The sequence below is a fragment of the Brassica napus genome, chromosome C4 (genome assembly GCF_020379485.1).
Source record: "Brassica napus cultivar Da-Ae chromosome C4, Da-Ae, whole genome shotgun sequence".
NCBI lineage: Eukaryota > Viridiplantae > Streptophyta > Magnoliopsida > Brassicales > Brassicaceae > Brassica > Brassica napus.
The window spans coordinates 26,120,548-26,144,233 of record NC_063447.1 but is presented as its reverse complement, the minus strand read 5'-3'; the positions used below and the strand labels follow the sequence as shown (position 1 = coordinate 26,144,233).

The 23,686-nt window shown below is 36.4% G+C and overlaps 1 long non-coding RNA gene across 1 annotated transcript; it reads left to right on the top strand.

Annotated features, from left to right (window-relative positions):
• Positions 1-6,657: 6,657 nt before the first annotated feature.
• Positions 6,658-8,877, top strand: LOC106395336. Its single transcript, XR_001279212.3, has 2 exons — positions 6,658-8,383; positions 8,624-8,877. It is a non-coding gene; the product is annotated as an uncharacterized LOC106395336 (long non-coding RNA).
• The last annotated feature ends 14,809 nt before the right edge of the window (positions 8,878-23,686 follow it).

Below are 23,686 nucleotides of genomic sequence, written 5' to 3'. Positions count from 1 at the left end.
GCAATCAGTTCGATATTATGCATATAGTTTTTCATTTAATTGCAATCCTAACATTCAATGTTTCTATATGATGCAATCAATACAAACAAAATTCGGCCAAGCAAATAACAAACCACATGGCTGCTAGATTTTGATTTAATACCATTCCTAAAGTTCTAAGTGCAATTTGGAATCAAACAATTGTGATCAGATTCGGATATGAATGCAATAAGGCTACACGGCCACGAGTATGATCAGGTCTAGAATTATTAACCTAGAATGCATCAAGGCCACACGGCCACAATTCAGATTTGGTTTCAAAATAATCTAGACTAGGTTTTAGGGTTTCAGTTTAAACAAGTCAAGCAATCTCAATTCATTCAGATTCAAGTTTAAACAATCTTAATCAATAGTTCTAGGTGATCAATCAATCAATCAAGATTCAATTTTAAACAATAATTTTTTTTTTCAGAATTAGGGTTTTAGGGTTTCAATTTGGTTAACAAGCAATTTCAAATTCAGGATGATCAATTCAATTTCAATCAATCAATAAGTTTTAATCAATCAATATTTTTCGAATTAGGGTTTAGGGATTTTTGAAAATTTGATCTTTGATCAAAGGGATTTGATTTGAGATTCAAAACCTTTAAGGTTCTGATTTTAATTGATCAATGGATCAATCTCGTTTTTAGGGTTTGGGGATCGAACTTATAGAGCTTCGATTTACTCATCGAACTTTTAGAGCTTCGATTTACTCATCTAGGGTTTTGATCTATTGTCCTATGGCTTTCATCTTAGAGATTAGGTTTTAGGGTTTCAATCTTTACAAACAACCAGTTTCGATTCTTATATTTTCAGAATTCGAATTACCTTTAGTTTGATGATTGTTGAAACCGGACCACCAAAGATGAACCTCTAGCTGGGACGAACGGACACGAGCTGATCGCTGTTGGATCGCGAATGGCTGAGACAGAGAACGTGCGCCTATCGCTATCAGGTCTCGGCCGGTACGCTTGCAGTCGGGATCGCGAGCTGAGGCTGAGACGGGCGCAAGCTGAGGCTGAGATGGGAACGCGAGCTAAGGCTGAGACGGAACAGGGAACGCCTAGGGTTAGGGTTCGTCGGATTAGGGTTAGATGAATGCGCCGGCTAGGTTTAGGGTTTTAGGGTTTGCGATTTTGGTTTCTTAGGCTCAGGGTGTTTAGAGACTATCGTGCTGATAACGTGTTGTGAAACTTAGGATTTAGAGCTGTAAGTTTCTGTGTTTTATTAATCATAAAGTGTTCCCTTTATATAGGGGATTACAAAATAGATAGAAGGAAAGATTACAAATCATAAACATAAAGGAAAAGGAAAATATCCTAATCATACAAGGAAAAGGAAATTGAGTTTCCTTTTCTCCTAAACCATGTAGCCGCCTCTCTCTCTCTCTAAGTCTCGCGGCCGCCTCTCTCTCTCTCTAGGGTTGGACCGTCTCTTTCTTTAAGCGTATGGGCCGGTTATGGACCGAGCCGGTTATGGACATCCATTAATTGATTTATAACACGTTTGATATTTTTCTCGATTGGTTGGGGTATACTTTTTTTTTTAACGAGGAAACGAAAATACAAAAATTGTGAAAATTAAAAGAAGAAGTGACCATTAGATCCTCCTATCTTCGTACTTTAAATATTCTAAGAATAGTATTTCAAACAAAACATATTCATATTTAAATAAAAGTTAATTTCTTAATTAAGATTTAATTTAAGAATAAAAACTAGATTAATATATGAAAACAATGATTCTAATGAGTTTTTCCAAAAATTCTCATTTGAAAACTTCATCTCGATCATTCTTTTTCTTCTATTCATTATTTTCTTATTTTTATTTGTGAGATATTAAAAATACTCCTACAAGGTAAAACAAATTATGGGTGGGAATATTTGGAAAATGAAACCACATCAGTTTTGAAATTCAAATAGATGCTGGGAGTAGCAGAGCCCACCAACATGCCTTTGTCTCTGTTACAAACCCGTAATAAATACCAATTGAATGTTCATGGGATCGTCATTGCTTTACTAAATCCTTTTTTTCTTTCTTTTTTTACTAAATCTTATTCTTCAAACCTGTACATTACATTAGTTATACATCCATGTGTATCTTGGAGATAAAAGTGACCTAAAATATACCTACCGTTCTTCGCGACGTAGTTAAGCAATAGACTTAGATTGATGGGAAAATTGGTGAAATAAAAAAAAAAAACTAAATTTCTAAGGAAAGAGTAGAAAAAGATAAGAAGAGAAAAAAAGAAAAAAGAAAGATGGTTTGGTTGTTACAAAAAAAAAACGAAAAAAAAGAAGAACGATATTTTGGTTATTTATTTAATTAAAAAAAAATTTGTTAGTTTTTTTTTTTGAACACCAAATATTATAAATCTTCCAACCAAACTAATTGGAGAAATCATAGTGTAGTCCAGACTTAGCCAAAGAGTCAGCCAAAGAGTTCAAAGATCTCGAAATGAAACTAAAAGAGATATAAGAAAAGCATAACGATAGAGTCTCGATGTCCCGAGTGATTCCGTAGAGATCAGCCGAGTGTCGCTTCGAGGAGATGGTAACAATGAGTGCCTGGCAATCTGATTTTATGCAGATTTCTGAAAATCCAACTTCAGCAGCACGGAGGAGAGCAGACCGGATAGCTAACGTTTTGGCCATCAATGGAGACGAGATGAACTTAAAGGAGCACGTACCCTGCAAAACGACAGTATTCTCAGGAGCAATAAAGCACGATCCACAACATGCTCTATTGTTGGAAGCAGACCATGCCGCGTCGGAGAAGGAAGTGATCTATCTGATGATCTCAATTGATTGAGGTATACGGCCAGGCTGTGACGACTGTAACGAGGAGGACGATGGTTGGGCTGAGCTCCATTCTCGTGCATTGTTGATAGCTTTGGCGGTGATTTGTGCAGGATGGAAGCATCTGTTGTCAAAGATAAGGTAGTTATGCGCTATCCAGATACCCCAACACACCCACGCGAACAAGGTCTCACATACACCTAGTGGAGGTAGGTTGACCAAACTTGATGAGGCGAGAATAGCTGATGCGAAAGAGGGGCAGTCTGATGGGTTAAAGTTCTGTTGCCAAAGATGTGCATCTCAGACCCGTCGTGTGAAGCTGCAGTGGAGGAAGAGGTGGTCTGCCGTTTCGATCGAGTTCACCACAGTGACGACAAGTGATGTTAGTAAGTAGGCTTTGTTTGGCTAGGTTTCCCCTAAAGGAAGGGCTCCATGAACTATCTTCCAAAGGAAGATCTGCAACTTCGGTGAAACATTGCTTCCCCACACTGCCTTGTTTAAAGTCTTCTCAACAATTCTCTGAGCCTCAGTAACATCTCTGTATTCACACTGGTTCATGGCCACTGCCACAAAGTATACAGATTTCGCCGAGTATATGCCTGATTTTGATGCAAGCCAAGCGTAGGAGTCTGGAGCGCCTGTAATACTCGGTCGAAGTCGTAGTATCTCAGGTAGTAGGTGAGGTACTGAGCTCATAATTCTCTTCAGCACTGCCTCTGCACAGAAAGTCAGACACAAAAAGATCTTGGTCTTCTTCTGTCGCTGGTCCCAAAGGGGTAGAGGGATGGTCGGTGTTGAGGCAAGGGTCCTTCCAAACCCTTGTGTCTTCTCCATTCCCAATAACCTTGCCCATGTTAGTTGACAAAAGATCTATGTCTGCAATGATGCCTCTCCAGCCGTGAGATGCCTTCTTCGTAATGGAGACATGGAGGAATGGAGCTTTGCTGCAGTATTTTCCCTTAAGTACACGAGCGAGTAGGCACTCGGGTTTGGTGACAATGCGCCATGCTTGTTTTGCCAGTAGTGTCATGTTGAAGGCTTGTATATCTCGGATACCTAAGCCTCCCAATGCTTTAGGTTTAGTAAGCTTCTCCCAAGCGACCCAACAAATCTTCTTCTTTTCCGGTGAAGGGTCCCACCAAAATCTTGTTAGTGTGGACTGTATACGGACACAACGACTTATAGGAAGCTGAAAGCAAGTCATCGCATGAGATGGGATCGCAGTGAGAACCGACTTTAGCATAACTAGCTTCCCCGCAATTTAAAGACATCGCGAAGACCAAGAAACCCCCTTAACCCAAATGCGATTGACGATACCCGTGAATAGATCTTTTTTCGGCGTCCGAAGTGCTCTTAAAGGCCTAGATATTTGGCTATCCGCCCTCCATTTCAATCCCGAGGTGTAGTTTAACACGTTCCCGTATTACCTGTGGGGTCTTTGCTGAGAAGGAGATGGAGATTTGGAGGCGTTGATCAGTTGGCCTGAAGACACCCTATATTGATCGAGAATGTCCATGAGTGCCGAGCAACTATTCGCATCCGTGTTGAGGAAGAACATGGTATCATCCGCAAACAGAAGATGGTTTAGACTTGGCGCAGGCGTAGCCACTCTAAGGCCAGAGAGATACCCACTCCGCTGAGCTCGTTTGCAGAGTCCAGAAAGGACTTCTCCGCAAGAATAAAGATGTATGGAGACAGTGGGTTGTCCTGCCGGATCCCTCTAGACAGTACAACTATTCCATGTACAGAATCGTTGACAAGGAAAGAGTAATTTGCCGATGTTATACACTGCAAATTAGGTTGACTAGGGCCGGTGCAAACCCGAACCGGAGCAGAACCGTCTCAATGAAAGGCCATTTTAACCGGTCGTAAGCTTTGCTCATGTCTGTCTTGACCACCATAGCGCAGTTAACCACAGCCTCTGATGTCTTGAGAGTGTAAAGGATCTCGTGTGTAATGAGAATGTCATCGGAGATCGCGCGCATGTGTACAAAAGCTGATTGTGTCTCCGAGATGATGTTTTGAAGGGTCGGTTTGAGGCGGAGAGACATAATCTTCGTGATGACTTTGTAGGAAACGTTACACAAGGCTATTGGCCGATAATCAAATACCATCTTCGCGCTAGTAATCTTTGATATCAATATGATATAGGTAACATTGGTTGTTTTCGGCATGATACATGTCCGGGAAAAACTCTGCACTTTTGCCACCAGCGTTGAACCAATAGTGCTCCAGTTTGAGTGGAAGAAACTTGCGGAGAAGCCCTCCGGCCTGGGCGCTTTATCGGGGTGTATGAGAAACATCGCCTGTTTGATCTATGCGGGCTCGTGAATGGAACAGAGACGATTGTTAGTCTCATCCGACAAGCTTGGAGCGATAACTGAACTGACGATCTCCCTCGTCCTGGTTGGTGACTCAACAGAGCTGTCTGTGGTGAATATGCTGCTAAAATATGAAGAGATTTGTCCCGCTATCTGTTCCTCTTCATCGTAAGTTTTTCCTTCAGCGTCCTCTATTACCGACATTCTATTGCGTGTTCTGCAGCCTTTAGCCACTGCATGGAAATAACCTGAGTTTTTGTCTCCCGCAGCGAGCCAAATAATTCTACTGCGTTGATGCCAAAACTCTTCTTCCTCCTTGTATGATGTACGTAGCTTGGAATTTAAAGATGCAATCTTCGTTGGGATCAACCATGGTTGCTTCTAAGCTCAGATTCAGCTTGTTGATTGTTTCTTTGCTATTAAATGATTGTTTTCGTGTCCATGTTGAGATAGCTTTGCGACAGAGATAAAGCTTTGCGTCCAAGGATAAGCTGGAATCAGCATTTCCTACTTTGGCGATCATGTTTGTGACCTCAGCATTATCTTTCAGTCTCCGGTCATATCGAAATTGTCGATTCCTACGTCGTTTTTCCGAGTCGAAGACTGTGAGCACTGGTATGTGATCTGATGTGTCGAAATTTAGGTAATGACATCTGCCCGTGGAGAAGCAATCAGACCAAGCTAGGTTTACCAGGACCCTGTCGAGCCTGAAGTATAAAAATGTGTTGCCTTTGTCCTCTCCAAGATAAAGAGATACCAGTGTGTTTAAGGTCGAAGAGGTCACAACTGGTTAACATATTACTGAAAGCTCCAAATGAACCTTCTGCTCTTTTCGGTCCACCAGACTTTTCACTGTTGTCTATAATCTCGTTAAAATCTCCAGCAAATATCCAAGAGGAGTTCCTCGACACAGACAGCGAAATGAGAAAATCCCAAACAATGTATCGAAGTGGTGCTTCAAGGTTTCCATAGACAAATGTGGCAAAGAAAGTAGATCATTTAAACGAAATGATTGTATCTATTACATTATTTGAAGATGAAAGGATCTGAAGGTTGACATCCTGTTTCCAAAAGAGCGCCAACCCACTACTATTAGGTCTCTCCGGGGGAACTAGGTGCTTATAATCTGATGCAAGGAAATCAAGCTCCTGCAGCACTACGACATCCGAGTTTTTTTGTTTCCATGAGGAAGATGATATCAAGGGAAGCTTGTTGGTAAAGCTCCCTGATCCGCTGGACTGTCGCAGGGTTCCCCAGCCCACGACAGTTCCAATTTAGCATCGCTAAGGAAGATCATGATTTCGCAGATGAAAATCCATCTGCTTCTTCGAGATTGACGGTATCATAACAGTCGGAGGTGCTGCCGTGGAGGTTGATTGTCTTGGTTATCTCACTTGTCGTGTACCCGGTCTGTTGGATGGACCTGTGGAGGTTTGGAATTGAGCTAGGTTCCTTTTCTTGGATCCCATACCGGCGTAAGTTTTCGGACTCAGTCTCATATTATTCCGAATTGTACACGTTTGTTAGTTATTAGGTGTAATTTTCCTAAATTGATTTGAATTGTTACAAACAAAAAAAAATTGATTTGAATTTCAGTAACAAAAAAAAATAATACCAAACAAATAATACAATAGCTGAAAAGATCCAAATATTTAATAGAAAAGATTTGAACTATAATGATGTAAGAAATACTTTCCTAATTTTATAATCTGGCACATTCCAGAAAACAAATAATACAATAGCGGAAAATCTTGCGTGAAGTGTTCAAAATTTTATTTCTACTATAATTTATTAATTTATGTTGATTCAGCACTACTGATTTGATTTGATCAGTGACTAGTTAAAAATAGCAGAGCTTTTTTTTGTTGAAAAAGATATGTGGCTAGAGACAAATGAATAAATGACATGAAACGTACCATAAATTTATAAAAGGTTACTGACAAAGAAACTTATGCACAAACCTCATGTATTCATTTGAGAAGGTTGTTAACCACATTTCTTTCCGATAAAAAAGAAATGTTTTCACCGCTTTACCAACAACCTAATCATTGTAAATATGCATGTTTTAACCGGTAAAGAGCGGAATGATACATCATGCATATTGTTTTGAGCATAACAAATGCTTGTGGAACCAATTAATCAAAATATTTAACAACAAAATATATTAATCAATTATTTTATGATATAAGTGAAAATCGTCAAACAACTATTTTTATGAGACCCAAAATTCTAGCAAAAAAAAAAACCTATCTGCATGAGAAATGCTCGTGGAAACCGAACCGGTCCTATGACAATATAGTACATTTTATCTTAAAACCTTTTAACAGTTTTGTTTCATGGAAAACTTCAGCTAGACTTTTGTTTAGATATTTTGCTAGAATTAGGTGAACCTTGTAGCGTATTTGTAAAGGAACATGACTTCTATAACGTGAGGGGTATCAAGACAAACTTTTTACCAATAGTAACTTACTAGCTATGGTTTTTTATTTTTTCTTATTAAATCTAAAAGAGCGTATGTAATGATTTAGCTTTCTCTTAACGACTTATATAAATCAGAACAACTAATAATCATAATTCTTAGTAGTGGTTCAATGAAAGCTATTGGGGCAACTAAACTCGTATATTTCTTTTGTTTAGTACAGGCAGGCCTATTTAATTCGAGATTATTACAGTAAATCACAAACACACAAACAGACACACACATGTATGTATACAAAAATTTTGTGTTCTGTTCTCATATGGAACTTTGTATTATATATAAATTTAAAATTTAACTCAACCAACTTCCTTTTTTGTTGTGGGGGTTGTTGGCCTAATTCAATGCTTGTTTTCTTTTTGGCCTTTCTTCTTCACCTCTTCGTATTTATATCTTCTTTCTCTCTGCAGACCAAGAAAAAACATTGAAATGTTTCGTATTGTCTTTTTTCTTTTTCATATGTGCCAAGTAAAAAACCCGGCTTAACGGTGAGTACCATGTTCTCTCTTCACGTACAATTCAATTCTATTTTCAGTCATTTGCCTTCTTTGATTCTTTTATTTTTTATTTTTGATGTTGAGTATGGGATAATAAGCAACGGATCGGCGAGAACGTATGAATATCTTACTAACGTAAAGACAATACGAGATATTGGTGCGGTTCAATCAGAAATCCACACTCTTTTGTTGTAGAGATCGGTTTGTTTGATTGAGCCGTGCCAATATCACGAGTGTAATTGGCCTCCACCATGCTAGCTGGTGTTCATCAAGGTATATATATATACCTATATCTACTTTCTTTATCATTTTTCATTTTTATGAAGCATAGTTTATTATTTACAGCCTTGCAGACTAGGCATAACGATGTCTATCGTCGAGGATCACACTTTTTCTTATGTTATCTTTTTATATAATAGAATAATTTATTTTCCAAAACAAAAAAATCATACAATGACAAGGTCATTAAAAGCAATATATTTAAAGAGTTATTTTCATGTTTAACTTCTGCAGGTTCTGGAGTTCGGATAACACAAGAATGAGCGTAATCCTTGAATATAGACATCGATATACCTAATCTGCAAGGCCGCAAATACTATGAAACTCAAATAAAAATGTTATTAAGGGGAATTCTTTTCCTTTTTTCTTATATTGAATATTTTTACTCTATTATTATAGTGACGACTCATTAAACAAAGATGTCCGACTAATGAGATTGCGTTATTTGTATCTGTCTGCACTTTTAGTTCAAGTGTTTCCTTATTCTACCCAGTGCCGTCCCTACTAATTTGGTGGTTTAAAGCACATTAACTTAGTGTGGCCTCATATTTTTTACTATCAAGTAATTATATATTAGAATAATTTTTTTTTGTAATTGAATAGTATTAGAGCTATATATTATAATAATATTTAAAATATGTTTTTCAATGATGAATCAATATTTAGCAAGATAATAATACATTTATTTTAATTTAGTAGGAAACTTATAATTATGGCAGTTAAAGTTAGTAATATATAGCTTTAAAAATTTAAGCAGTAGTATAATAAAACAAGATTAAGAATTTAATTTAAAATAAATAAAACATATGATACAGAAAATTATTAAGGAATGAAAATAATCTAAGAGAGTCGTATTGTTTTTTTATTTGTCAACAAAAGAATCATATTGTTAAGTAAGCAATATAGTATATGAAAACTGACAGAAAAAATAGTGAAAGGATACGTATGTTTTTTAAAAAGTGCATAATAGGAGTTGAACTCTCGTATGTCACGAGTATTAGCAAACAATCTGAAACTACTACACTAAAACATCCCTAAAGCTTTTTCCAAAAAAAAAAAAAAACATCCCTAAAGTGTGGCCTCTGAAGCTATTTATTTGATTGTGGCCTAAAGCATATGCTTCATGAGCCTTATGCAAGGGACGGGCTTGATTCTACCAAACAATAGGTGTCGATTATGTTCGTTAACCCGCATATTGGACATACCGGCACCACTATAAAACCAGGAAGATGTATAACTTTATAAACCCAACAAATCTAGAGTGCATTCAGCTGAGAAGCACGTATTGAACTTCTTTTTACACTTTGAAACACCTTGAGAATGAAGCACATTTTGGCTTGGTTTTGTGGCCAAAATAACATGAATGTCTTCTTGTGTGATGATAAATCATTGAAAAATAACTGAGAGATAACTAATTCTGGTAGCTTTTATGAATTGCCCTTCTTGTACTGCTGTACAAGCTTCACAAGATAAATGCACTACGGACCAAACCCACGTGGACAACGAGCTAAACCCTAAAATGGTATATGAGTACATAATTCTTTATTGAATGATATTACAGTGAAAATAAGTATATATATATATACATATATATGTATTCTATTTTATATATCACTGTTAATTACAGATTATTATTTTATAAGAAAATAAACTTTGGCATGACGCATGCCCATATTTTATCACGCATGCAAATTATCATTTGAAACTATTTATTTACTTTTTTGTAAATATTGTTTTTTTTTAAATTAAAAATAAATCTAGAAAATTTACGTTCATAAAGTAACAAATTATATAACATATAAATTTCAGTAAATATATTAAATAAGCTTAAAGTTTTACAAAATTTGATAAGTAAAGAAGAAAATGTCGTGAGCTTAACAGAATGTTTAAGATATACATATATATATATATATATATATATATATATGAAAATGAGAAGTTTAATTACAAAATTAATTTAAGTTTAAAAGTTGGGAGGTAATTCAAATTAATTAAATATATGAAAATGAGATGTTTAATTACACTTATAATGAAATGAATATGTAATAACTGTTTAGTGATAATTATTTTTAATTTTAAAATTGTTTTAAAATTATGAATAGGTGTGTAAAAGAAACAAAAACCTGCGAAGTGGCAGCATATCTTTTATTACATCTCACATCATACCCACGAGTTTAGGACCAAAAACCTTAAATTTTTGTCGACATTGATATAGTGGAATAGGTCTACCCCTTGTTGTCAAAATCTGTATATATAATAACTACATGTTATTATTTTCTCAAAGAAAAAACTACATGTTATTACTATTTGTCGAAATAGATTTAATTGAATAGGTAGCCCTTTGTTAACAAAATCAGTCCAATAAAAATGCCTAACTATCATTCTAATGATTAAAGAATCTAATGGAAGATCACAGATATAAGAATATAAATTTTGTAATTTTGGAAGGATGAGTTTGAAATTCAACAACGGGCAAATTCCAAATCCCCTATATATTAATCTTTGAGCATTACAACATATTTTCGTAGTCAGATGACTAAGATGATTTCTAGAATCCTTTTGTCATTCGGCACCTGCGAAATGATTCCAGAATAGGCATCTGCGAAATGATTCCAGAAGACGCTCTTTGTCATTTGGCAACAAACCATCGGAATCTAACCTTGTTTGGAAAGAAAAGACTCCACCAAGCGTAAACAATCAAATTAACAAACCTCACTCGTCGCCGGTAGTCCGACATGCTACAATCACTCCCGAAGCGCAGCAACAGCTACACGAAGAAATCCTTTCGAAACTGCATGATGTAACGATGAAGTATGTCAATGTACCTGATCCGGTAGAAAGAGAAGCACGGCGACAACAGGTCTTGGAGGGTGAAAGACACAACTTGACGGCAGAGAGAGCAGCTTCTCTACTCGCATAGGCACTAAACAACCAAGGCGCAAGCAATCAGGCCTTCTATTCTAACTTGGAACAGGAGGAAACCTCTCCGCTGGAAGAAAACGAGCCAGTTGAGCCAATTGCACCAACCCAACATAAGAAACGAGGCCATCCTCAAGGGAGACAAAACACGTCTAAAATCCCCAAGCCTAACGTACTTAGAGGAGCATGATCAAGGAAACGTAACGTCCAAATCATCCAAAGATCACCGAAAGTCAGGAAATCATACACAAGCCAGAGTATGACGACAAGGAAAGCTGGAAGCCGACAGGTGGAGAAAGGCAGGAAGCCTACGATCCCTACAGGCCCTAGACCACAAACTGCTACACCTGAAGCAGGAGAAGAGGAGGAAGTCTCCAGCCCTGCAGTTGAAGTAAATAGGGATGCGGACAGGACGGAGACACCTCCAAAAGCGGCAAAAAAGGCGGATTTTCACAATCCGCACAACTCTCTTCCTTAAAGATATTGAGTTGGAACTGTTGTGGGTTGGGGAATCCCATGACAGTCCAAAGATTAAAGTATATTAAGAAAGAGTTAGATCCTGATATCATCTTCTTAATGGAAACAAAAAATCCCCCGGAGTTTGTGACCTCAACACTAGATCCTCTAAACTTCGAGTCATCATACCACGTCCCACCTCACAGCCCTGGCGGAGGAGGATTGTCTCTTTTATGGAATGCTTGTGTGGAAATCAATGTACTATCATCTTGTGATAATTTTATTGATGTGGAAATCTCTTATAAGAAGAAAACAATTCACTCTACATTCACATATGGTGCACATGAACTTCAACGTCGCAGACAAGTTCTCCAAACACTCACAGATTTGGGATTATCAAGAACACAGCCTTGGTACCTTACCGGTGATTTCAATGAGATCCTAGACAACAGTAGAAGGAAGGAGGGCCACCTAGAACAGAGGGGTCGTTCATAGACTTTCGATCATTCATGTCCCAATGTGACTTATTCGACTTAAGACACTCCGGTAACTTCCTGTCCTGGAGAGGCGTGCGCTACAACCATACCGTCCATTGCCGACTTGACCGCGCCTTATCCAACAGTACATGGGCCGAGATGCTTCCCTCAGGCAGATGCTCCTATCTCAACTTCGAAGGTTCTGATCATAGACCGATCATCTCATACCTTGAACCGGATTAGAAAAGGAGGAAAGGATTATTTCGCTATGACAGGCGGCTCTGCAAAAACGAGGAAGTCAGAAAGATTATCGCCAACACCTGGAATCAACACCAAAACTCTGTCGAGGATAAAATTGCAGCCTGCCGAAGAGTAATCTCCCTATGGAACATAGCGTTTCATGAAAACAACAGGCGTAAGATAAAGGAAGGTAAACAAAAACTGGAGCTCGCTATGGCTAGTGAAGTAGCAGATGAGAGCTTGATCCTCAGTATAAACCAAGAACTCAGGAAAGCTTAAAAGGAAGAAGAGGAGTACTGGCGGCAACGGAGTAGAACCTTATGGTTGGCGTTAGGAGACAAGAACTTCGGGTTCTTCCATGCAACTACAAGGATACGGTGAGGCATCAACAAGTTTTCTGTGATCGAGAATGATGCGGGAGAAGCAGTTTATGAGGAATTCGAGATACTTGAAGTTATCACAGAATACTTCTCCAACCTGTTCACATCAAGCAATGCATCGTCAATCGATGTAGTTGAGGAAGCAATTTCTAGCAGGATACCCGAGGACACAAACAACAAGCTTATAACGATCCCGACAGCCAAAGAAGTGCGTGATGCAGTGTTTAATATCCACCCCGATAAGGCGCCGGGACCTGACGGATTCTCAGCTTGATTCTTTCGCACCAACTGGAGCATAGTCGGACCAGCTGTAACTACGGAAGTCATCGAGTTCTTCAGAGACGAAACCTGGCCTCAGAACATTAATCTGACCCATATCCGGCTCATCCCGAAGATTAAGTCTCCTAAGGTGGTTGCTGATTATAGACCTACAGCTCTATGCAGCGTATACTACAAGATCATTTCCAAAATCCTTACGAGACGGCTCCAACCTATCCTCGATTCCATCATCGCGGAAAATCAGTCGGCCTTCATTCCCGGCAGAGCTATCACAGATAACATCATGATAACACATGAAACGTTACACTTCTTGAAGAGATCGGGGGCGACAAAACATTGCTCAATGGCCGTGAAGACTGATATGAGCAAGGCGTATGATCGGCTAGAATGGGACTTCATTAAAGCGGTGATGACCAGACTGGGATTACACGAGAACTTCTGCAGCTGGATCATGCAATGCCTTTCTTCAGTCAGATACTCGATACTACTGAACGGAGAAGCCCAAGGGATGATCACCCCGACCCGAGGGATACGACAAGGCGACCCGCTTTCGCCTTACATCTTTATCCTATGCAGTGAAGTGCTTTCCGGACTTTGTGCAGCAGCACAGCGACGAGTGACCCTAGCAGGACTGCAAGTCTCGTGTCGTAGCCCGAAGATAAACCGCCTTCTATTTGCTGATGATACTATGTTCTTCGCAAAGACAAACCCGAATAGTGTAGCGGCTCTTAAAGAGGTGATCGAGAGATACAAAAGGGAATCAGGGCAAGCCATCAATGCTGCAAAGTCAGCCATCACATTCTCACGGAAAATGCCCCAAGGAATCAGAGATAGAGTCAAAAACAGTCTCGGCATTGCTAAAGAAGGAGGCCAAGGAAAGTATGTAGGCCTTCCGGATCACTTCGGACGCCGGAAACGAGTTATGTTTACGTCCATTGTCGACCGCATACGCCAAAAGGCTATGAGTTGGAGCACACGACAGCTATCAGCAGGGGGCAAGATGGTCATGCTCCAATCAGTCCTCTCGGCCACACCCTCCTTTTCTATGCTGTGTTTTAAACTCCCGAAAAGCTTGACCAAACGCATACAAACGGCGTTGACACGGTTCTGGTGGGATGCTGATCCAGATAAGAAGAAGATATGCTAGATCTCTTGAACAAGCTTGACACAGTCGAAAAGAGATGGAGGACTAGGCTTCCGTGACATTGAAATCTTCAACGACTCCCTCCTAGCCAAACAGGGCTGGTGCATCCTCCAGAAGCCGGACTGCTTACTTGCTAAGGTCCTACTGGGCAAGTACTGCAACTATGAGACGTTCTTAGAAGTCCAAGCTAGCAACTCGTGTTCCCATAGATGGCGGAGCATATTATGTGGTAGAGACCTCCTCCTTGAAAACACAGCGAAAGTAATAGGAGACGGAAAGGACACAAGCATTTGGAATGAACATTGGTGCTCCACAGATAGAAGACTACAACCAATGGGACCACTAGAGCTTGCTACTAAAGACCTAAAAGTCGCAGATTTAATGATAGAGGACTCAACGGAATGGAACATGGAGCTTATCAACCGAATCCTACCGATTGAGGCATTAGACATCTTCACCATCAGACCCAGCAAAACAGGAAGCAAGGACTCGCACACTTGGATACCAACAAAGAGTGGGGAGTACACAACGAAATCAGGATACTATACTGGCCTAAACCGCATAAATGCAACAGCAAGGGGCACCGTTACTCCGGGACACTGCGACTGGATGTCAGACATCTGGACGAATCCAGTCCCACCTAAGATCCGAGTTTTCCTATGGAAAATTGTCAGAGGAACATTACCATTGGGAAGCAACTTAGCAACGAGAGGACTCAACACAAATACAAATTCCATCTTTTGTGGCTTGGAAGAAACTGTGCATCATCTATTCATCAACTGTCAATTTGCAGCATCAATCTGGGAAATGGCCCCCATCCTAGGAAACTCGACCATTTCAGGAGCTACTACCTTCATCTCAGCACTCAAAGCATCAAAGATAACAAGAAATCTCCCCCCAATTGGGCTTCGATTGGGATCACTGTTCCCATGGATTGTTTGGACAGTCTGGACTACAAGAAACCAAAGAATCTTTAAGAACAGAACCTTTGATGCATCAGAGACACTAACCAAAGCGATAACCTATGCGCGTGAATGGCAAGAAGCACAACTTGAAGCCACACCGTCTGCAACCACTGTTATGGCGGCACCATCAGCACATCGTGACAGATCGATAGTCACTACCATCAACACAGACACGGCATGGAACGAGGAAAAAAAAACAGCCGGACTAGCGTGGATTTTTACAGACAACACAGGCCAGATCATTCATCAAGGGAGCACAACAGAGGAGTGGGTGAGTTCACCGCTCATACTCGAAGGACTAGCGATCAGGGAAGCTTTATTTCAAGCCAAATCACGCGGCTACACCAACATCGAATTCAAGTCAGACGCTCAGGTCATTACCCGAGCTATCAACGCAGGAGATCCTATCAAGGGACTTTTTGGAGTGCTTCAAGACATCCATCACTTAACTTGTCATCTCTCTGCTTTTACTTTTCTGCATATTCCACGGTTAGACAATATGGCCACTGATTCCCTAGCTAAAAGGGCATTAGCAACCATGCTTGCTATGTAAGAACTATATTTAAGTCAATGCAAATCGTCGTTCAAAAAAGAAAAAAAGAATCCTTGAAATAATAAGTTGGTCTATATAAATATATATTATGTTTTTTATTAAACTAATTATCAAATTGATTAGTAGTGTACAAAAGAATATTATCGATTCTTTTTTAAATAAAAGCTACAAAATTACCTAACATGATTAACATATATATGAAAATTAATGATTATGAATAATACATAATTGATAACAATTTTTGTATCCTCTCTATTTTTTTTGTTTAATTTTATAATATTAAATAATCAGATTAAGCATATAATAAAAATATATATATTTCTTATATATTATATTTTGAATTGTTTAAAACGACTATAAATTAATAAAAAAGTAAAAGTCCCACATTGAAAATTTTTTGATTAATGGTTTAACTTTTTTTTATGTTTATAAATCGTATGAATATGAAGTCCCATTAATAGATATTCCTATTATATATATATATTAATACCATTTAAATTAAATTATATACTTTATAAAAATATATAAATATGTTACTTTCAAAAATTAAATTTGAAAAATTATTGAGATCTTAATATTTTAATTTTGAAATTAGTATTGATAAATTTCACATTAAAAATTTTGTAATTAACGGTTTAAATTTTTGTTACAGAAAATACACAAATGTTAATAAATCCATATGAGTAAGAAGTGTCAATAATAAATATTTATATTAAAATATACTATATATATTTATGTCAATATCACTAAAGTTTAATTATATACCATATAAAGTAAATAAAATGATTTTTGATTTATTTACCAAAAACATAACTGTAAATAAAAAAATGGAATTGGTTTTGATTTATGTGCTTACTCTAATGTATATATTTTTATTGATGCAAATTATTTTTTAAATAGGTGGTTTCTAATATAGTATTTGATCCTGAAAATCCCAGAAATACACTTTATCAAATCGAAGTGATTTTTAAAATTGGAAGCTCTATATATATATATATATATATATATATATATATATTGTTTCATTAAGATTAAATATTTTAGTCCTGATGTTTATTCCTAAAAAGATTTTAATAAAATATCATGACAAGATTCTAGTCACCTCCTTTTGAGTTTGTTCAAGAATGAGAGATTTGATCATATTCGTCTAATTTTTGTTTCTCCCTAATACCTTATCTAGCTATTATAATTATAAGAATGAAAGATTTAAACTATTTATTATAAGTTTTCTGGTTTATGATTTAATAAATTAAACATCTCCTAATTTATACATAGTTTACATATACTAGAATGGTAAAGTATTATATTTTTTTTTATCGTTATACTCTTAATTAACTAAATCTCAAAAGTGTAGATTAATAAAATAAGTAGATTAATAAAATAAGTAATATTTTGTTGTTCTAGAATTAGAAAATTTTTAGATCGAATTAGTGAATATATAGTAGACATACATTTATATTTCGAGTTTGCACTTATATTCTAGATCAGCTTGATATATTAAATTTGAAACTAACCTGATAGAGTTTGCCGATGATTTTCTTCAAAAATTTGATTCTTAGATATGTATCTGGAGTGGAACTAATTTTTATAGGTGTCTATCTTCTTAAATTGACACTTATGTAATTCACCGAATTCAGAGAAGAAGTTAAAAAAAAAAACTCATATCAGTAAAACAGAAACAAGACCGAAAGCAAAAATTTCTAGAGTTAGAAAATGAAACCACTTATGGAGAGTCGATAGTAAACAAATCAAGAGCAGAAAGCCTAATCTTGTTTCGTTATTTTACAATCGATGTTTCCTATCTGGAATTTGTGGTTTGTGTCAGCTGCAAAACTTAATTTCCTTTTATGCATATGGAGTCTTAAAACTAATTAAAATGAGCTTTAATATGTTAACTTTTCAACAATAATGATACACTAGATTTTGACCGTGCACCCGCACGAGTGTTTACTTTATCTTTTATATAAATATGTATCTGTTGTAAGCAGAGAGTTTTATATAAATATATATTTTTAGGTAATTAGATTGTACTATTTTCGTATATTTTAAGGCTGACCCAAATATATAGTTTCTATAATGGATTTCCAATTTTTGTTAATAACTTAAGCCCATTACTTTTCTTAATATATTGCTATCTATGTTTCCAAACAAATTTTTTTTTACTGCTATCCATGTTTCCAAACATTTCTTAAAGGTACTTCTACTTTAATAAGATAGATGTAAGAGACCAACATTTATATTCGTCAATTTACAATCGATAAATATTATAGTGTTGCAAAATGTTAAAATCATTTAATGAACACATTAATATAAAAAATTCACCCTAAGTATATTATCATCTAGTTAATTACTATTCCTGGAATAATGGATTAAAAAATAGAAAAAGGTAAAAAAAAAAAAATTAATGTGAGAAAAGGAAAGCATGTGGTAATAAATGAATGGGCACAATAATAAGAGCTCTGTCTCTTATAGGACCAAACCAAATCCGACAAACAAATACAATCCGATCTCTCTTTCGTTCATTTCTTTGCCTCCATTAAACAGACTTCCTTTGTTGCACTAAAAAAACACACTTCCTTTCTTTTTTTTTTTTTTTTTTTTTGAACTTACACACTTCCTTTCTTTTCCCACATTTCTTTTTGTTTCTACTTCCTACCTTCACAATTTATTTTTTTTTCAAAAATTTAAAATACTACTATCTCTGTTTCATAATATAAATAGTTTTAACTAAAACCACAAATGTGAAAATTGTTACATTTTCATTATATATACATATATATATGTATATATATATATTAGACTATATATATAAGACATAAATGAACAATTCATAAATGAGTATGTATAAATTGATTGATCATAGTATATCCAATAAATCAAAAATTACATAAAAATAAAAAATATTTATAAAATAATTAATATATGAAACATAAGGAGTAGTAAATATTAAATACTTTTTTCTTCAAGTATAAGATACTAAACAAGTTTTAAAATAAACTTCATTGAGATTTTTTTTCTTCATCTACGATTTTCACATCAGTAAAAAAAAAAAATATATATATATATATAAAGTATTATTTAATACATGTTCATTAATATAATTATAATTTTTATTTAATATAGATTGAAAAATAAATAATTCAAAGTTAAATAAAAAATACAAAACCATGATAAATTAAATAAAATGAAAAATATTATTAGATAGGAGGTATTGATATATTTTACTGTAAGTAATAATAAATTAGAAAACTATTTATTTATAATTTATAATTTATAATTTATACTATTTATAACTTATGCTATTTAATATCTTCATCCTTCCAAGAAAAATGTTTATTTAGAAGTTATTCTATTTAATATATTAGAACTCCTTATAACATTAAAAATAAAATGGCTATAGTTAGTATAATGATTAATTATTTTAAGTGTATATTTAAATTAAAAATTATACATTTCTGTCGCATTTCAATTCCAAAATTTAAATATATAAAACTATAGAAACAGTTTCTAATATAAGACATAAATCCTGATAAAATAAATTATTTCACAATAAAATTTAATATATATATATATATATATAATACAAACACTACATTGCAAATAGATGAAAAAAAAATATAGTTAAAGTACATAAGTAAGTATACTAAATAGTAATGGCCGTAACAAGACAAAGAATATATGTTTTCAAATTTGTTACAGAAAGTTATCTATAATATAGTACTAGAATACGATCCGCGCTATGCAAGGTTAAGTTTCACTTTGTGTTACTGTTATTAATTAATTTATGTTATAAATCATAGAGTGGATTGCCATTAACCAGGCCCGGACCAAGACCGGCCCAAGACCGGCCCAATACCTAAAAGATGGAGAGACGGCCGAAGCCGTAGAGAGAGGAGAGAGAGAGCCGAGTTTAGGAGAGAGAGAGACGGCCACAAAACTTGGAGAAAAGGAAACCCTTTCCTTTTCCTAGTAGATGTAATCTTTCCATTATTATGTATTACTAGTTTTCCTAATCCTAGTAAGTTTAGGTTTTGGATACTTTCCATTTATCTTCATCTTGTAATCCTTATATAAAGAAACCCCCTTGATCATTAATAAGAACACATAAATATTCAGCCTCTAAACTCTCTAATTACAACACGTTATCAGCACGATAGACTCCAAAACCACAAAACCTAACCTAAAATCCGTCACACATAAACCCTAATCCAGGCGCAACTTAAAATAGATCTATCTCTCAAACCCTGAGGAACCAGACGACGAGCCACATATCAAATTGAATCTCTTGACGAGACGAATCCATCAGCGCAAACCGTTTGTCGTTACGATCTCTGACGCGCCCACACTCGCAGAAACAATACGCGGCGCCGTCTTGGTCTTGTGGAACCCTAATCCCGAAGAACCCTAAATTGTTCTTGCTTGCGTTCCAGCAAGCTTTGCCATCTCAGCCTGATACGATCTTAGCTCAGACGATCTCTTACGTCCCCAGCTTGCATCCCGGACGTCCTCAGCTTCACGTTCGCATCACAGCCAGCTCGCAATTCAGATTAGCCGCTTGCAAAGGCAACAACTCGCGAACTAGATAAGAAAAAGACGCGTCCCGATCGCGTCTGACTACCTCAGCACATATCCGTGACCAGACGCAAGACCGTTCCAGACATCTCGCGTCCCGTCCCATCTTGCGACCCGGTAAGGAGCCAGCTCGCGTCCATGTGCAACTAGAGGTTCATCTGACTTTGGTGGTCCGGTTCAACCCTACAAAATAAAGGTAATTCTTAATCTGAAAACAAGAATCGAATTTGGTTGTTTTTTAAAGATTGAAACCTTAAAAGATAATCTCTAAAACTAAAAGCCATAGGTTAAATAGATCAATCCCCTATGAGTAAATCGAAGCTCTATAAGTTCGATCTAAACCTAAGAACGAGATTGATCCATTGATCAATTAAAATCAGAACCTTAAAGGTTTTTGAATCTCAAATCAAATCCCCTTGATCAAAGATCAAAGTTTTCGAAATCCCCTAAAACCCTAATTTTGAAAAATCGGTTTTTAATTTTGATTTGAAACTTGAGTATTTGATTGATCGCCTTGAGCTATGATTAGGATTGTTTTAAAACTTGAATCTGAATCTTGTTTAAACTAAAACCCTAATCTCGAATTTTAAAATTCCTAAAGGCATTGAAACCTTAAATCTCTCATTACTTAAAGCTTGAAAGATTGATTTAAAGAATTTACATATTGAATGAGAGTTAAGTTGCTAGATTATTTAATTCTAAAACCTAATAGATATGCAACTAAGAAATAGGATTGAATGCATCTAGATCCCGTTTTGTATATGGCCGTGTGGCCTAATACATTGTTCATACTTGCGGCCTTGTGCCCTTGATTGATTAAAAGCCGTGTGGCTTGGTGAATATCAAAGTGGCCGTGTGGCCGAGTATCCGGATGGTTATAAACCGGATTGCATCATGATCCGATCCTTAAGATCGTTGTATCACATAACAATCGTGAAGCCTAAGCATCACAATGCAAAGCCGTGTGGCTTAAGCATAATAAATAGACTTATGAAATCATGTGCACTGATTATTTAAATTGGTTGGAAGAATTCTAAATCATAAATTGATTAAATGATTTCAGATGTCGAGATTTGAGCCTTCGGATTATGCTGCCCTAAATCTCTCTGGAGATAATTATCAAGAATGAGAAATGAACACTTCAATTGCCCTGAAGTCTAGAGGACTCAGGAGATGTATCATTGAAGGCAATAATGCAATTGAAAGTGAAAAGCATAGAGCCATAACAATTATGCGCTACCATCTCACTGAGGAACTGAGAAATCAGTATGAAAATATAGAGGATCCTTGTGAACTTTGGACAAGACTAGAATCAAGATACTCAATGATATTTTGGCGAAAGACCATGAATGAATGGAAGCTTCTCAGGTTCCAGGATTTTGAATCCGTGGAAGAATATAATTCTGCTCTAATGAAAATCGCCCATAGTCTTGAACTATGTGGTGAAGTGGTAACAGAAGATGATTTATTATATAAAATATACTCCACATTCCATCCAAAGGATGTACTGTTATCACATAAGGCTAAGGGTTTCACAACCTATAATGACCTATTGTCATACCTATTTGCAATCAAGCAAAGAGAGCAGAAACTTAAAAATACTATTAGCCGATTTGAGAAACTTCAGAAAAGATACATTGAGCAACGAGATAGTGAGATGAGACTTCCTGAAGCCAATGAGGCTAGAAATGATAAGGAAGAATCCAAGAAAGGCGCCTGGGAAAATATAGATTGTGAGGCCGGCTTATACCTTGACTAAAGAAAGATCTCGACATGATAATTTTATTTTAAAGTTCTTGTTTTGTGATTTGCTTTTAACCTACTTGATGGTTCACGATTTTATATATACAATGAAATTGGTTTTGAATTCATTGTCTTGCATGATCTTACTTGAACATATAAATGATTTTAAAGAGTTGCCTAAAGGGCATAAAACCAAGTAAGAAATTATAAAAGGGGTATAGTAAACCTAGTAAAGAAACTATGGCTAAGGAATTGCCTTAAAAGGCATTATACACACCCAAAAGAACATGTGACCCATTGAAGTTATAATGTATGGTTTCCAAGTAGAAATAATGGGTAAGGAAGGAAACAAGTTCCTTTAGATTTTAAGAAGAAAAACGCCTAAGACCTTGAAAGAAAGTGGTCGAGACTATACCTATGATCTCTACTGATCAAAACTATGCTACAAATCAGTATGATAAAGAGGCAAGAGATGTGGTAACCATATTGAGATAACACCACGAAATTTTACACTATATGGCATGATAGGATTAGCCATCCTAAAGTCTAAACTTGATGCAAAGATTGAAAAGGCACAGAGTTATCCCGTAAAAAATCTCACGTTGTGAAACATGTACACAAAGGGAAACTCATTAGGCTTAATTGTCCCAAGCACCACGACCTTATAGTATGGTCATGAGGGGGAGAGAGGATAAACCCATGATCAATACTACAAGTTCGTGTATGGCTCGGCCATTACCCGGCCATAAAGGACCATTCCTCGGCCGTAGAGGCCATGATACAAACGGCCAAACCGAAGAGGCCATTACTCGGCCGAAGAGACCATGTTATGGTCGGCTGCAAAGACCATCACCTATACATGTCTTGGCCACGACTTGTATATGCATAGTGCAGGCTTGGCCGCACATAAGCCATTACCTATAAAAGGTTCGGCCATGTAAGCCATTATCTATAAGACTAAGATTCTAAAGTCTATAAGCTTGGAGACATTATGTTTTACATGTATAGAATGATGATACGATCATATGCATCAGGCCATATAAGTGAGCATAGATATTCCCATCTCAGATTGAATACGGGTCATAAAACCAGACATACACCATCTTAAGAGATTTTGAATAAACCACCACATCCATACATGTGCCGTCTAAGATGGAACCTCAGAAGAGGATTGGGAATATATAAGAATAAGATCTTCTCCACGAAATCAAAAAGAACCGTGAGCCAAAACATGGGTGGTCAAATAGTGGCCAGGTACGGATAGCATGAAACAAATGAATCCGAATATCAAAGGAGAAAGATTATAAGCTGGATAAAAGGATGTTAAAAGTACGAATGGTTTTAACCATCATTGTCTTGGCAAAGATCCTCGGAATATACATTATGATTTAAGACGTCCAAAGAAAGATTATATAAAGCTAGCTAATTGAGAAGCTAATAGAAATGCCAGACACTGACCCGAGAAATGACTAACCAGCTTAGCACCAAATGAATGTCCTAGAAGAGACATAATCAAGTTTCTATAGAGTCTATACAAGATAGACCAAGTGTTCCATAAGATAAAGGAATC